Genomic DNA, 16,709 nt, shown 5'->3' on the forward strand with positions numbered 1-16,709 from the left:
TTGGTTAGAAAAAAAATAACAAAACACAGCACAGCACCTTTAAAGATAGTAAATAATAATACATTATTAATTTTCATAGCAGTAGCTTTAAATCGGTTTGAGAAACAAGATAAGCAGTCAGCATCAAATTCTATTATGTTTGCAAAAGCAATTGCAATTGCACAAGACGGACATATCCTTCTTAGGAGTATAAATGAAATATTGTTCAGTCTCATTCCAAGTTCTCTTGCAAGGCTGCTTAGGATATGGAGCACGATCTCTGCATCATGCAATGTTTCATCAGAGTATTTCTTTCCATTTGGAAAATCTACACATGTATATTTTCCATTTAGAAAATATACATTTCAGAAACAACTCTCCTCCAGTACTGCTACTCAAATTACATTGCTAAAATGTTTTGTCATCCAAGCTGATACAGTCTGAGATAGATGACCCATATGCTTCCCTGACATTTCAAAAAAATGCCAAGGCAAACTTCTTGAAATCTAAGACATGTCCCCCTGGCTCCCTTTTATTTAATAAAAAGGTAAAAATAAACCTTTTGAAATTTAAATGACTTGCATAGTTGGGCGATGTGCCACATATCTTCCTGATATTTTGTATATGCTTCTTTAATTAAATTCTGTTTTTCAGGCATCCCTTTAAAATATTGTTCATATGAATAATCTCATATAATTGCAGACTCTCCATGGATCTCTAGATCCAGCCTTTGATGACAAATTGGGTTCTTTTTACTGTTGGTTGCACTTGGAGTCTTCACCTGACCACACCGGTTTCAGGACCTTTAATTTTTTTTATCACTCTTCATATAAACGTTTGTCTATTATAACTTCCAATGTTGTAAGTGAAGAATTGCACCATTTGTTTTATAAAGGACATTATTACCCTGCAGACAGACAACATGATGCTGTGGTTTAGATGTTGGGTGAGGACAGTAGGAAACCAAGATTAGAATCCCCACTTGATCATAAAAATCTATTGGGGGCACATCTATGCTAACCATTTAGAGAAGAGGGCACATGAATTACCTCTATGGTCGCCAAACTATTCATGGAGCTGATCCAGTTAAACATAGGGCAATGTTTCCAGGTTGTTTTTGGAGTTTTTAAAGAATATCTTCATGTGTTGCTAAAATGTTTTTCTCTTTCTATTGTTTTAATTGGTTTTTATCTGTGGGCTGAAAGGTAATGCAAAAATACACTAAATAAACAAAATCATGCTATTTTAAATGTAAGAGTTGGTTCTTGAGACTGTTTTTTCACTTTTCCCTCCCTATCTAATTTTCCTTTTGTCTGATATATTTTAAATTGTAAGCCTGCAGACAGACATTGTTTCTTTTTTTATTCTTTGTATGCAAGCTGTTCTGGAATTGCTTTCCAGACGAAGAGCTATGCAAAATTGCTTTAAATAAATAAAAATAAGTACACTGCTTATTATATTAAAGATGTGATAGAAGAAACCACATCTACATTTACATTATTATTTACGTTATTAGTGTCCCTGATTGTATATGTTTGATGGTGGAAAGAGCATTATAACTAACTGTTGTTGTCATTGCCATCATCACCATCATCATCTAAGCAAATCCTGAATAGCCACATAAGGTCTATGATTAAGGAAATTCCCAGGTAGTTGTAAATGCTGCCAGCCTCCCGCTTGACATCCTCATGTGATAACAACAGACACTGTGTTGAGTTAATAAAATGGACACAACTTTATTTGGTTACAGCTTATTGGGGTAGACACCCAAATGGATTAAGGATCCTCCACCCAACAACCTGTTTAGCCATTAGGATAATGTTCTGCTCTTGAGAGAGCTGCTGGAATAGTGTGACTACTCTGTATGGTTGTACGAAGGTTGAATGAAAAGTAATGCCTCCACCTTTGTTACTTGGGAATATTTTAATAAATCAAATGCAAAAATAATCCTTAGAATGTGCTCTTTAATTACCACTATTCACTTTTCCATATAATCACCAGACAGTTGGATACATTTCTGCCAACAATGAGCAAGTTTTCTGAAGCTGTCATGGAAGAAGTCTGGGACCAGTGTCCCACCGTTCTCTCAACATCTTCATCAGAAGCATAATGATGTCCCTACAGATCTTCTTTCATTATCGGGAACAGATGGAAGTCAGATGGTGCTAAATCTGGACTGTATGGCGGATGTCATATGGTGGTGAGATCCAGTCTTTGAAGTTTCAAGTTTGTGCGTTTTCATTTCAGGTGTCAGCATCCTGGGGACCCATCATGCACAGATCTTCCGATAGCCAAGCAAAGCAATAATGTGACCCCCGCGTTCTTGTGAAATGCCAATTATGCTTGAAATTTCCCTCTGAATGATACGACGATAATCCTGAATCAATCTGTCAACCTTTTGCTTGTGAAACTCAGTGGTTGCTGTCACAGGACATCCAACTCTTTGTTTGTCATGCAAGTCAGATGTCCCCACCTCAACTTCTTTAAACTTACTCGCCCAAAGACACACAGAACTCACATCAACACAATCACCATAAACAGATTGCATTCTCTGATGAATCTCCTTTGGGGTGATACCTTCTGTTGTCAAGAATTCAATGACTGCACGTTGCTTAAGTCGCATTGACCGACCGTCTGTGCAGGGTTCCATACTTCACACTTTAACAACACAATCATTCAATACTAAGGCTTCCCGCTGAAATAGAACTATAGAGAAGAGTCTACTGAACAAGCCAGTACCTACTGCATACCAGTATGCCCATCTGTTGAGGAGTTACGAAGGTGGAGGCATTACTTTTTATTCAACCCTCATATCTGGCCACACCACATTGATGCTTTTATGTTAAGCCATTTTTTGTCCCCTGGGGGGTGGTGGTAAAATGGGGTATTATTGTTATTCTTATTATTAATTTGTCAGCCAGGGTCCTTTCCCCTTTGGGAACCCATATCCTTTAGCAGTGCAGAATTTTACTGGTCAATAATTGAATTCCTAACCAGTGCCCATCACCAAACCCCCCAGTTATGACAATGCATCAATATTCTAAGTACAGGCAGAGAAGGGTGGGCTGAAGTTCCCCTTGGACTGGCTGCCTCTTTTGTGTGAGCCAGCTATTTAAACCCTAACCCTTCCTAGTGCGCTATTGGACCAATCCTGATGCCAGAAGCCTCCACTTTATCCCATCTGCAAAGGACTGCTGGGAGTTGCCATGCACTCCCTGGCTGCCTCCCACTTATTCCAGGAACAAAGGTGCCTGTTGACACTGGCACCGTCTTTATCTTTAGCCATCTTTCCTTGTTCCTTCTCCTCCTCCTTTTCTTAACCTTTATCATACCTGCGCAATCGTTCATTCTGAAATGACTGAAATGTACATGGCTTCTCCACAGTAAACAGCTTAATACAATCAGGCAGTTGCAGCTCTTGGTAAATATAATGGTAGTCTATAAGCTTCTTTTCTACTTTTAAAATAATTCCATTTTAACCCATTTTCTTAAATCCCTGTTTGTGCCAGGACCTCAAATTCCACCCTTCTGCACTTCCAAGCATATACAATTTAATAAATGGAAAAAAATCCCTTGGCATGTGAGTTCTTGAGATGGTAATTATGCTGATGATATCATCAGCCAAACTAGCTCTGCAGGCAGCTTGTTCCACTGGCAGATTGAAATGTTTACACATAAACTACAAAGGGGTAATTTAAATCTGCAAACCTGCAGTGTATTATTACTCAGTTATTACTAGTGATTTAGCTCAGTAGTTCTCAATTGTTGATATCATACATCTCACCATTCACATAGCAAAGAAGCAAAAAAGCCAGCAATAGTTCTTCTGAGAATATATATCGGTTTAAAGGCATTTCGTTATTACATTTGTGATTTAGACTGAGGATGTTATCACATGAGGCACGAATGTGGTCCCTACTGCATGACAGCATGTGCATCACACTGTTAATCTGCCTCCCTCCCATGATTCTCCCTTATCTAGCTATTAACAGGTAAAACCCATCAATAGTGGTCAATACTGCAATTTTCCTGTAGCCATCTTGGTTCAATGGGAAGGCAGGGTTAAAAGTGTATGTGGAGGTACAATCTTAGGACCATGAATTGACAAATTAGCGCAATTGAAGAGAGTTGCAATATTGAAGTTTCTCAACACAGTATGTATCCACTATCAATCATAGTTTGACAGAGGGCCCTTCTAGACAGGACCCAAAATGCGGGTCCTATCAGACTTTTACTTTTATTCCATTAGGCTCGTGTCTAACAGGTTATGGGGCCTGTGGGACTGACTACCGAGTATTCTCTGGGTGTCAGTCCCCATGCCCATCTTGCTTGTGGAGCTCCACGAGCCCAGAGGAGTGAGGAGCACCCTGCCCCTCCCCACCCGCCCCCTAAGTCCTTAAAATAAAACTTACTGGGTCACCATTACGCCTCTCCGACAGGCCTCCTGTTGCATAGAAATTATGCACCAGGAGGCAGGGGATAATTGCTTCCCCGCCCCCACCCCACCCCTGCATCCTGGTGCATCATTTCTACATGCCAGGAAGCCTGTGGGAGAGGTATAATGGCAGCCTGATATATTTTTTTTATTTTAAGGGCTTGGAGGGAGGCACATGTCCTCCTGGTAGTTACTGGGAGTTACCAAAAGAGCATGGGGACATCCCCACTAGGAAAGCTTGGGTTTTTGGGAAGGGCGTGGGCACTTAAAGCATGGGTTTAAGCCCTGTCTGGAAGCATCCTGAAGTGGAATAGCAGATTCATACAATACAATTCATAGTTCTTGAGCAGAGGGATTAATTAGGAGGAGCATTGGGTGTTTAAAGTCACTACCAGTATCAAGCAACTATGGGTAAATCAATATCCCAATTTATTGTCGAAGGCTTTCATGGCTGGAATCACTAGGTTCTTGTGGATTTTTTCGGGCTATAGAGCCATGTTCTAGAGGCATTTCTCCTGACGTTTCGCCTGCATCTATGGCAAGCATCCTCAGAGATAGTGAGGTCTGAGGATGCTTGCCATAGATGCAGGCGAAACGTCAGGAGAAATGCCTCTAGAACATGTCTCTACAGCCCGAAAAAACCCACAAGAACCTAATATCCCAATTCTTACCAGTTAAATTATGTATTTCAGGGGAAATCCCATTGTAGGAATGATTAATGACAAGTTAGACCAGTGGTTCTCAACCTTCCTAATGCCGCGACCCCTTAATACAGTTCCTCATGTTGTTGTGACCCCCAACCATAAAATTATTTTTGTTGCTAACTGTGATAACTGTTATTTTGCTACTATTATGAATAAATATCTGATATGCAGGATGTATTTTCATTCACGGGACCAAATTTGGCACTAATATCTGATACGTCCAAAATTGCATTCTGGTGGGGTTGCGGGGGATTGATTTTGTCATTTAGGAGTTGCAGTTGCTGGGATTTATAGTTTACCTACAATCAAAGAGCATTCTGCCTCCACCAACGATGGGATTGAACCAAACTTGTCACACAGAACTCATATGACCAACAGAAAATACTGAAAACAAAACAAAAGGAAAGACTGACCTTTTCTAATAAATAGTGTGATGAATTATCTAAGCTGCTTCTGCTGCTCCTCCTCCTCCTGGTGCTACTGGGCTGCTTTCAGTCCCACATCTGGTGAGAGAGCCTGCTCCATGGCCTCACCGAATGGCAAGAGAGCGAGGCAGGCTTCGTGCCAGGCCAGGCCTCACACAAAGGAGCCCTCGCTTGGCCCACGCCCTTGGGGCAGGGCCAACAGAGGCGGACTTGCGACCCCTCCGAAATGGCCAGGTGACCCCCCTGGGGATCGCGACCCCCAGGTTGAGAACTGCTGAGTTAGACACAGTCCTTTTGATGCCTAGTTTTACCCTGAGTTTGGACTTGGAAGATAATATCATTTTAAAAGACCATACATTAGGAAAAAAAATTGTCTTAAAGGCTTTTTGTTGCATTGATTTTTCCTGGACCTCAGAATAAAATATCATTGTATTACTGGGCAAAGGCCAAAGAGTCACAGCTTATTTTGAAGCAGAAAGACTTTTGCCTATGGGCTAAACATAGCCCTTGTGTTGATCCCATAAGGCATGAACCTTTATGCTTCAGAAGAAGGCATGACTATTTGGCCTTTGTTCATAATGCTTATGAAATATAAGAAAAATAATCTGAAACAATGGTCTTGAAGATGTACCCTAACCTTTTTCTTTTTGCAATGTAATTGCGAGTGTTGGTTATTATACTCATGTATAAGTCTAGAAAGATTAGTTTAAAAATTGACTGGTTGGATTTATCCTTGGGTCAATGTAAGTGCTGTACTCTGTAAAATACTCTGATCAGAACAGCAAGAAAGAGAGATTAGTTCACCCTTGGAGAATCTAGAAGAAGCACTAATCCCTATGTTATCTTCACTATGGCACCGCTTCTGGCCTTTTTGAATGCCTGGTCAGAAAAAACGACAGCAGATTGTCCCCCCTGAGGTGCTACTGATGATTTTCCCTCTCTGTGGAATGGCCCTCTGTTTATCCATTATTCATATCAAAATCAATGATTTTAGCCCCATAGCCTGCCCTGAACTTATACCTTATACACAAGTATATAGGGTAATCACAATTGTAACTCTGCATCATGAGTTTTTGACTAGAGATTTAAGTACTTTTTTGTAGCTTTTTGCCCTTGTTTTTAGCCAACATGTATTTTAAGCAGCTTTTACTGTTTGCTAATTTTATCCACTGGATGTTCTTAATCTCATTACCTGTATAACTTGTATGCTACAGTGTAATAAGGGTCTCTGGGCCATAATAAAATTTATGTATCTACTGAGTAGTTATTAGGCATATGTGATCCAAAAAATGGTTCTAAACGGTGTTCAAAGTAGGGGGCACTGCTGCTTCACTTCTAAAGTTCTTTCCGAATTTTGGGGTAAAAATTTTGAAAATGTACAAAACTTCTGAATCTTTGTAAGTACTTCATTAATAGCAATCACGCATGCGCAACAGGGAAAACATCACTGGCAGTGGGGAAACTTCAAGGGCTTCTCTCTCCCTCATTTTTGTGATATCCTGGTGAAACTTGTTAGAATAGTAGAACACATTTACCACTGTTAGCCCACCAAATATCAGAACATTTGACTTATCCATGGATTTTTGGCAATTTTTTAAAATTTTTAAAAACATTTAAAAAACTACAAGAGCTAGCTCCTTGATTTTTCTATCCAAAGACATGCGATAACAAGGGATCATTCCCCCCCAACATTCAGAAATACTAATCCATCGACTGATTTAAGGGATTTTTAAAAAAGTTTTCAGAAAAACTAACTGTTTAAGGGGAGGGATAATTTTATCTCTCCTGATTGGTGCATTCTCTCCCAAAGCATACTGGAGAATGTAGTTTAAGGCAGGGCCTTCTGCAATCCCTACAATTGCTTTCCCAAACTACAGTTAAGATGGCAGTGATTAGCCACACTCACTGTGCCTCCCTTATGGTAGCGCTGGTGAAGATGGGGCCAAAGGAATGAGATTTTAAAAGCATCTTTACCAAAGTTGCTTAATGGTTATAATTAGGAGGCCCTGATGGTGCAGTGGGTTAAACCCATGTGCTGATAGGGCTGAAGACCAACAGGTCACGGGTTCGAATCCGGGGAGAGCACAGATGAGCTCCCTCCATCAGCTCCAGCTCCTCATGCGGGGACATGGGAGAAGCCTCTGACAAGGATGGTAAAACATCAAAACATCCGGGCATCCCTTGGGCAACGTCCTTGCAGACGGCCAATTCTCTCTTACCAGAAGCAATTTGTAGTTTCTCAAGTCGCTCCTGACATGACAAAAAATGATTGTAATTGAAAATTAAATTGACCTTGGGAGGCATCTGAATTTTACAGAACATTTGCAAAAAAAAAAAAATGGGTAAGAGATTCAAATACTAAATCCCCACACCTTTTCTGTGTGTCTGAGAACTTACCTTCGTATGTTCAAATTTAACAAATCGGTTATGAGTTCCGATCTAATCCAAAAATTTGTGCAAGCCTAGTACTTATCACATGTGCTTTCCCTCCCTCCCTCCCTCCATATTCAAGTGACAAACACAGTGGGGAGAGTGCTTTTTCTGTCTTCACATGGCTTTCATTTCATTGGGGGGAGGATCCAGCTCTCTGCATTCAAACGTCCTTTACTGGATGTTCTGTTCTCAGGACCTCACAAATTTTCTGTTTTCCATTATGTAATGTTTTCTTTGCTTTTGTTCTGATAACTTGTGGGTACATCATTGTGGCTTTCCTTATATGTAGCTTAAACGCTGCTTGAACAAAAGCTGCTGATCTGATGAGAGGAAGGGAATTAATTCTAGTATTGTTTAATTACCCACTCTATAACAAATGGCTTCTCGGCTAAGTAATTCAAATCCAATTAGAGAGGCAAAGATGTTTTCTTTGTTGTGGGTAATCACTGAGTGTACTGAAACCTAAATTCATTATACACACACAAACCTAAATTTCTTTTCTCATCATTGTTTTGGTAAAAGTAAAGGTTTTCCCTTGACATTAAGTCCAGTCATGTCCAACTCTGCGGGTTGGTGCTCATCTCCATTTCTAGAGCCGGGGTTGTCTGTAGACAACGCCAAGATCATGGGGCCAGCAAGACTGCATGTACCTTCCTGCTGAAGTGGTACCTATTTATCTACTCACATTTGCATGTTTTCGAACTGCTAGGTTAGCAGAAACTGGAGCTAACAGCAGGAGCTCATTCCGCTCTCCAGATTCGAACCTGCAATCTTTGGGTTAGCAAGTTTAACCCACTGTGCCACCGGGGGGGAGGGGGGGCTCCATCATTGCATCATTGTTTACAGCAGTATTTCTAGTAAACATTTCCTATGTGGTGAATAGGACATGGGGGTGGGGAGTGGGGTTGGAACATGTTGATGCAAACTAGCTCATACTTGTGACTCATTTCTTCTTCCAAGCTCCTGATGGAAATTGACCACAACATAGAAGAATGGCTGTTCTTCGTGGACTCTGCACGAATGAAAATGAGAACTGCATGGCCTAACTATAGGGAACATATTGTAATAAGTAAGGTGAGCAGGTTGGCCAGAAGTGATATACAGCCAATTTGGAAATGGATCCTGGGAGTAGCAGAAGAAGGCAGCAACTGTGAGAAACAGGGCCACTGGAGGGAGCTATAGAAGCAGTGACCTGAAGCAAAAATAGCTCTTGGCTGGAAGCTTGAGAGGACTTGAAAGTGGAGTAAAAATGTGAGAAGACATGATGAACCATTAGTGAGTTTGAAGCAGGCTATATCCAACGGCAACTGATAGCTTCCTTATCAGTAGAGCAGTGAATCTGGTCCCAGTTCTTATTTAATTCATGGTCTAAGGAACAGAGCCCTACACCCAAAATACATTCAGCACTTTGGATAATTCCTTTAAATTTTGGACTATTACATATTTATTTACAACATTTCTATCCAGCTTTTCTCAACCCCTGGGGGTGGGACTCTTACACTGGCAACAATTTTATACCACAAATATAACAAATAACAGCAATATAAAACAATAAATAGAACAATAGATTAAAAACAATTAAACATTATTATCACAGTCATATAGTCATTTCCATTATTATCATGGTCATATAGTCCAGTTCGATGTCCAAAGTGCTATCATGCCTGCTGGCCAAAGGCCTGGTTCCAAAACCATGATTTCAGTTTTTTCCTAAAGGAAAGGAGGGAAGAAGCCAACCTGATTTCGCTAGGGAGCATATTCCACAGGCAGAGGGTCACTACCAAGAAGGCCCTGTCCCTCGTCCCCACCAGACGCGTTTGCAAAGCTGGTGGGACTGAAAGCAGGGCCTCCCTGGTTGACTAGAACACAGACTGGATTCACCAATCCCATGGATGACTGTTGTTTAGTAAATATAAATTACATATTAAGCTGGGTATATAGTTTCCATTGATGATTGTTCATGTTTTGTTTCTATGGTGGCCCATGGTATTAAACAAAAAGTTATGTACAGTTACACATACTGACATGGAGGCCACCTGCTGCTAGACATATCTTTATATCCCAGAGTTTGGGAAAGTTCCTTTTTGAATTGCAACCAACAATGTATGTGATATATAACAGCCTCTGACTGGAGAATTATGGAAATTGTAGTCCAAAAGTGAATTTTTCAAAATAATACTAGAATTGACTGAGCTATAAAAACCATATGTGGTTGATCTACTGCAAATAGATTGCATTGTTTCTATTTCTAGTATATCTGGAGAGTCAAATCAGATTGCTTCTACCGTATATTCTGGTGTATAAAACTACTTTTTAATCCAAGAAAATCTTCTCAAAAGTCAGTGGTCGTCTTATACGCGGGAGTCGTCTTATACGCGGGAGTAGCCTTATGCATGGGAATCACCTTATATGTAGGAGTAGTCTTATACATCGGGAGTCATCTTATAGAACGGATGCTGAAACTTCCAATCCGGATTGGAGAATCTGTGGTTGCCGCATATTGTGGGGGGAGCTCAAAAATGGCAGTGGCCGCGTCCCTGCCATATGCAGCAACTGTATGAAAGCATTAACGGTGATGCTGTATGGTAGAAGTACGGTAGAAGACGCTGTATGGTAGAAGTACGGTAGAAGTACGGTAGAAGAAAATCCATTCATCAGGATTCGTGGTTCCGATGGTGAGGTGAAGGGGTCCCTCACCGGGAAAGTGTAAGTGAAGGGCGGAGCAAAATGCAGGCATGCGAGGTGCCCGGGGAATGAAAAAAAGAGATAGAGTGGCTCTGGGCCCAGAAAAACACAACTCTTTTACCTGTCTGGCCCGCCCTTGTATCCTATTACTGTACCTCCTCCTCTGCCTCTCAGATCCCACTCCTGAAGACTGCAGTGAAGCGGTGCGGGTGCGCATGTGCAAGATCTGAGAGGCAGAGAAGGAGGGACAGTAATAGGAAAATTACCATATTGAAATCAAATCTGATGCTTTTAAAAATTTTATTTGGTGTGCATTGGAAGAGGGGTAGTCTTATACGGCGAGTATATCTCAAACTCTATATTTTAACTGGAAAAGTTGGGGGTCATCTTATACGCCCAGCCATCTTATATGCCGGAATATACGGGTAATTTTCAACATACAATGTAAATTTTAAGTTTTAGTCTTGTTCTTCAGGCATGGACCCATTTCAGATTGCTTTTCACTCCGGTGACAGTAGTAATCGTTCTCTTATGTAACACCTCCATCTGTGAATTTTTCAATGCCCTTTTCAAAGTGTAATGAAGAAATTCACAACCACGACTGCTTTGTGACTCTGCTAGGAATATAGCCCAGCTCGCGTGCTTTCGTGCCCTCTGCTTTCTCATTTCATCCATGAACATAAAATTAGCTCCAAATGCCAGGCTGGAATCATTCTGCCAGCTGCATCTTCCCCCTGAAGAAACTGTGTTCTTGTATACTGGAACATTTCACACTGTAAGTGTGACTCGCTAGAGAATTCTTTCTGATAATGAAGACTGCAGGCAAGAAGCAGCAATCTGGGTCACAAGCAGCAAACAGCAATTATCAAAATGCTGGAGCAAGTACTGTGTGTGCTAATATGGCCTAGTGGGTGAACTGGAAATGCCAGTATACATATCCACCACTGCTTCATGTTGTAAAGATTTCCCTATGAAAACTGGCACTTCAGTCTCTCTCAATTTTTCTCTGTCTTCATGTTAGATGACATATCCAGTAGTTTCAGAGCACGAAAACTAAGGGCCCTGCCACACAGCCCTATAACCCATAATATCAAGGCAGAAAATCCCACAATATCTGCTTTGAACTGGGTTTGAGTCCACACTGATATATATTCCAATTCAAAGCAGATAATGGGGGATTTTATTCAGTTGTGTGGAAGGGGCCTAAGTTATTCCAAAGTCTAGCAGGGTATAATAACGCAGCGAGGAGTAGGGAAGATTTTTTAAAAATAAAATATGGACAGGGAAACATATATATAAAATAAATCCCAACGCTGCTCAGCCAAAATTGTAAAGACATCAAAATGATGAGGGAGTATGGTTGCTGAACCAACTGTATGTTTAAAAGTTAGGAACTGGGAACCACTGCAACTGAGAGACTTAAAATGCTTCTTCAAAAGAATTCCGCTGCCACCATTTCACTAATAATCAGGTTGAGGTAATATTGGGAGGTTGTTCTGTAACACACACTGTGCCACTATAGTTTGTTAGAGGCTGCTGTGAAGCTGGCTTTAGTAATACTTTGACCACACTGAGGCTGGTATAAGTTGAATAAAATAACAAGAACATATATTGAACAGGCTTGAATTATTCAGGTACAAATGCTTAATGGTTTCAGTAAAATACTGGCATAAAAAGCTTGTGGTTGCGTTAGAGTAAAAAATCTTAAAATCTTCTGGGATCGTCTTGATGTTAAGCTTGGTGATGCAGGGCGTAGGGTGACAGGTTCCCCATACCCCCCAATAGGCACCGCCAGATTCACCATGTTTCATAGCAATTTTGGCAGCCTTTATGATGAGATCTTTAGTCCCAAAAATTGCCTGTCATCAGTAATAGACTGTTGGAAGCTGAACAAAGTGAAACTTAATTCAGACAAGATAAATGTGTTCCTTGTTGGTTGGGAGGCAAATCAGGGTATAGGATTCAGCCTATGCTGGATGGGGTTACACCAAGTATAGGCAAACTTCAGCCCTCCAAGTGTTTTGGACTCCAACTCCCACTATTCCTAACACCTGGAAGGCTGTTAGGAATTGTAGGAGTTGAAGTCCAAAACACCTGGAGAGCTGAAGTTTCCTCATGCCTGGGTTACACTCTCTCTGAAGACAGTTTGTGTGTGATCATGGATTCAACTCTGAGACTGAAAAGTCCGGTTTCGGCAGTGCTGTGGAGGGCATTTGCTTGGGGCCTACTGCACTAATTCCTTGAAAAGTCAGCTCTTAGTAACATTTGTGCTCTATATGGGGCTGCTTTTCATGTGTGTTCAGAAACTTCAACTGGTCCAAAGAGCTGCAAATGGGTTTTAATAAAGAGAACACAAAACTTTATTGTTGCAATGTCTCTGTTATTTCTGGGCACAATTCAAAGTGCTGGTTTTGACCTATAAAGCCTATATAGCTCAGGTTCAGGTCATTTGAAGGATCATACTCTCCCTTACAAACCTACCTATCTACAAAATGTCTCAGTTTTCATCTATGATTATTATAGAGTATGAGTTCCTCCACCTGCAGCATGAAGTGGTACAGTCTAGGAAACTTTTGTCAGGTGACTCTGGGTAAACTGACCGTTAGACTTCAACTTCACAGAGCTGGGTTTAAATTTCAGCTCACCTTGAGACTCTATGAGCATCTGTCTCTTCATTTCAGTTCCTCGCCCGTAACACTAGACAAATACTATTGTACCTAATCTGGGATCACTGTGGTATGATGGGTGCTTGCCCTGAGGTTTTAGGAATGTAAATACAATTAAAAGTAATTAAGTCATGCATGTTTCTTGCATACTTCCTTGAATAACCAGTTTGTCATCTTCAGTCCACCAGCTCAGATGACTGAAAGCATTTTTCCTTGGCTCTTGGAAAAGTGACAGATTCCCTACTCAAATAGCAGTCCCTTCTGCATTGAAGAAGGCACAGAGACTGGGTATATATGATTCTCTCTGAAAATCATCTATCATTCCAAACTCATAAGCGAAGCTTCATTGCACTCGCCTTTCCAGCCTTTGAGTGACAGGCAGAAAGAGAGTGTAGTGGAGCCAGGGCTTGTCTGTTCAGAGCACTTTTTTGACCTAAGCTGATACAATACAGTTTTTGACTGAAGTTAATGTTGCTACCACTCCTCAAACTTTCTTCTGAGCTTAGCTGATGTCATCCCAGTAACTGGGCAGAGGATGGACAGGAAGAAGGGAGGAAATTCCCTTGCAAGTGATCCTGGATTCATCGCTGAGAACTGGAACCCCAGGTTTCGGCGGTGGCTGGGAGAGCTTTTGCACAACTCAAACTTGTGCACCAGCTGTGCCTGTACCTTGGGAAGTCTGCATCTGGCCACGGTGGTCCATGCTCTTGTTGCATCCTGAATAGATTACTGCAACGTGCTCTACATGGGGTTGCCTTTGAAAACTTTTCGGAAACTTCAACTAGTCCGACAGGCGGCAGCTAGATTATTTATTTATTTACAGTATTTATATAAAGCCTAACAGTATTTATATACCACCTCCAGTAAGATTACTTACTGGAGTGGTATACAGCTAACATACCACCCCCCTGTTATGACAGCTCCACTGGATGCCAGGCCAGTTCCAAGCACAACTCAAAGTGCTGGTCTTGACCTATAAAGCCCTATACAGTTCCAGCCCAGTTTACCTGTCCGAACGCATCTCCCCCTACGTCCCACCTCAAAGCTTATGATCTTCCATGGAGGCCCTGCTGTTGATCCCACCTCTCTCGCAAATGCGCTTTGCGGGGATGAGAGACAGGACCTTCTCAGCAGTGCCCCCTGCCCCCCGCCTGTGGAAGTCACTCCCCAGCTAAATTAGGTCAACTGCTTCCCTCCTATCCTTCAGGAAAAAGTTGAAAATGTGGCTATGGGATTAGGCATTTGGATAGTAGGCTGATAAATGATGACAATGCTATGGTAAATGGACTACGGACAGGCTTCGAACCAAGTTGTTAATTGTAGAATTCAGATTTAGATTTGGCCAACTAATTGAATGTGCACTATTTTACATGGTTTTAATTTATATTAATATTTTATCTCTTTTGTAATTGCTGTTTTGTCTGTGTGTATACTGGAGGCATCGAATTGTTGACAGCTGTAAGCCGCTCTGAGTCCCCCTTCGGAGGTAGAGAAATAAATAAAATAATAAATATATTATTAACTGACATTCTGTTGGTTAGCCACAACTAGGGCATTCACTCAATTATTGAATGATAAGGCAGCACATAGGTAGATCCTATTGATTCAAAGGCTGCACTTATTCAATGCTGAATCCACACATGGGCTCCAGTATCCTGCCCTGACTGACCCCATTAACATCACACTCACCCATTTTAATCCACATACAATTTAGTCTTGAAAGCCACAAGTCATTGTCATTATCCCACCACTCCCATGTCACATTGGTACAAAAAGTGTTTCTGTCCTGTTCAGTATATCACATTACTTTAGGTCACAACTGAAGTGGGCACCGGGTTTTTTCTTCCTGGCATGCATGCGGATATACATATATGTATGTAAACCAATTGCCTTTCTTGTTTTCTTCTCTTCCCATCATCCTGCACTCTATTACCTGGGTTGTGTATAGTTCCATTGCTGGGCTTAAAACTTTACTTTGCTTTTCCCTCCAAAAACTCATTACCTCTTGATCCCATGTGTGCCTGTGTGTGTATATAAATGTATGTATTTGTGTCTGTTTGGAGAATTAAATGCCTCCTCATTCTATTTATTTATTTATTTATTTATTTATTTATTCATTTACTATATTTATATACCACCCCTCTCAGCCCGCAGGTGACTCAGGACAGTTAACAGAGGCAACAATTTAATGCCAACAACAGCATAAAACATTTAAAAACATTAACATATAATGTAATACCTTAACAAGATCAATTAATAACATAAATCGTAAGTATCTCTTAATTAAAAACATTGTCCAAAATCATCATCCAATCATTCCATATTCCTAAGTCTGTTACACTGCATTGTCAAACACTTACTCAAACAACCAAGTCTTAACTTTCCTCTGCAATGCCAAAAGGGAGGGGGCTGATCTAATGTCCCAAGGAAGGACGTTCCATAGCTGAGGGGCCACCACAGAGAAGGCCCTGTCTCTCGTCCCCGCCAGACGTGTTTGTGACATCAGCGGGAACAAGAGAAAAGCCTCCCCAGATGATCTTAAAGTCCTAGCTGGTTCATAAGGGGAAATGCATTCAGACAGGTAAGTTGGGCGAGAACCGTTGAGGGCTGTATAGGCTAAAGCCAGCACTTTGAATTGTGCCCAATAGCACACCGACAGGCAGTGGAGCTGGCTGTTAGTAACCTGGCTGCCATCAATTGCACCATTTGAAGCTTCCGGACAGTCTTCAAAGGCAACCCCACATAGAGCGTGTTGCAGTAGTCTATACAGGATGTAACCAGAGCGTGGACTACCGTGGCCAGTTTAAGCCATGACATGATCTTTCTTCAGATTAAGAAGATTCTTTTTTAAAAAAAATCTACAAAATGGAACAACTAGTTTGTAGACCAGCAAAAATGACAAACATATCCTCTCCATGTTTCTTTGAATATATTTCTTGCTAGGCTCAAAGGAATTCTCCAGTAAGATTGCAATCCTGTGCTCTCTTACCTGGGAATAAACCTCACTGGGTTCAATTGCACTTCTGCATACAAATGCATAAAATCACACTGATTTCACTTGAGTCGCTAGCAGGGCATAAATGCCCATGACAATGCATTTCACTTTCCTCTAAGTAGTGTGAACTGATCCAAGGCATCTTTATTAGAACCTGGGATTGAATTCCCATTAAGTAAAAAGTAATACCCATCCTAGCAATCAGGGAATGGGTATATGTATATTATATGTATTTTATGGTATTGCATTTTATATGGGTGTGTTTTAATTATGTTGTACCTCATCTTAAGGAGAGGTTGTAACAAATTATTATTATTATTATTATTATTATTATTATTATTATTGAGTTGTGCCTTTGTTTGTAGTCCGTCTGTGCGATTATACTCA

General features: G+C 40.9%; 1 protein-coding gene across 1 annotated transcript in view; it reads right to left on the bottom strand.

Annotated features, from left to right (window-relative positions):
• Positions 1 to 16,709, bottom strand: part of GRXCR1 (glutaredoxin and cysteine rich domain containing 1) — a 70,669-nt gene that overhangs the window by 19,680 nt on the left and 34,280 nt on the right. The window lies entirely within an intron of this gene.

This window comes from Anolis sagrei, chromosome 5, assembly GCF_037176765.1.
Source record: "Anolis sagrei isolate rAnoSag1 chromosome 5, rAnoSag1.mat, whole genome shotgun sequence".
Taxonomy (NCBI): Eukaryota; Metazoa; Chordata; class Lepidosauria; order Squamata; family Dactyloidae; genus Anolis; species Anolis sagrei.